Source organism: Gavialis gangeticus, unplaced genomic scaffold (genome assembly GCF_001723915.1).
Source record: "Gavialis gangeticus isolate Ggan-Ray unplaced genomic scaffold, GavGan_comp1, whole genome shotgun sequence".
NCBI classification, from domain to species: Eukaryota; Metazoa; Chordata; order Crocodylia; family Gavialidae; genus Gavialis; species Gavialis gangeticus.
Window position 1 is genome coordinate 255,393,048 of NW_017729032.1, and position 1,290 is coordinate 255,394,337.

Genomic DNA, 1,290 nt, shown 5'->3' on the forward strand with positions numbered 1-1,290 from the left:
ATGCAGCAAGAACACACTCAGGATGCAGGAGTGGCCAGCCCTGGGGTGCCTCTCTGGAGCCACCACCAGCAGGGAGGGCATGGCTATGGCCAGCCCCTCACCCCAGTTGCCCAGGAGCCCCATGTGTCCCAACCATGGGCACCAGGGGCTGGGTGCCAGCACTGCAGAGCAGTGGGCCTGCAGAGGGAAGGGCAGCTGGCCTTGCAGCCATGGCAGTAGGTGCTGCCAGCGTCCTGGCATGGCTCACACTACAAAAAGGGCAGGGGAGGTTAGCAGCCTGCAGCTAACTCCTGCGAAGCAAGCAGGGACAGGGGGCTTGGGTGGCACGCACTTGGTCCCAGGCCTGCGTGGCCAGCTTACTATGGTCCCTGGGCACCTGCACATAGCTGACCTCCAATCTGAAGCCAGGCAGCGCAGAACCTCTGGCACAAATGTTGCAAACTCTCACAAAGGCCTGTGTCTTGCCTCTGCAGGGCCAACATCTCGACATGAGGGAGACGCTGTAAGGGCCCACAGGACCGCTGCTGCAGGCTCACTGCCCCCTGCCACAGGAGCCTCTCAGAGGCACTGACTGCATCAATGGTATAGGCAAGATTGGATCTGCCTGCTGCAGGGGTCAGTGCTCATGCTGCTGGGCTTGGGGTCAGACCAGTGGACATGGCAGGTGGAGGACCTCACCCAGGAGGAGGAACATCTGCAGGCATAACACAACCACTGGGCCAAGGTGGTGGCCCTGTAACAGTGCTGCGTTCATCTGGTGGAGAAGCAGCTGGCTGCCTGGGCCTGCCAGGGGAGGCTGTGCCCATGTCCCCTGTGACTTAGCCCTCTGCCCTGGCCCCATGGGGCCCCCTGAGTCCCACCTACCACCCTGAAGCAGCCCCCTGGCACTGCCCTGAAGAAGGGCCTGCAGCACCTGCCAGCCAAAGGTGTCCCTGGGATACACTGTGGGTCCCAGACTCACAGGGAAAGTCTTTGTGGCCAGGGTGCTGGCTGTCTGCAACCAGGATCTCTGCCCTGTGCTACCCTACATTGGACGTTTCAGCATTTGTACTGATCTGAAAGTGTCTCAACATTTCAGGAGTACTCTCAGCTACCTTTTTCTCATTTTCAGAAAGGAAACTTCACCCCTGTGTTAATTTCTTAAAATTTAATTATCCAACTCATCAATACCATCCAGCGAAGTCTCGTGGGCATTGGCCTCCTTGTCCTTTTCTGTGTCTCGGAACGTCGCTCTACGCACCTTTTCACTACTTCGGACCCTATTTTGCTTTTGTGGTGTAGTCCTTTTCC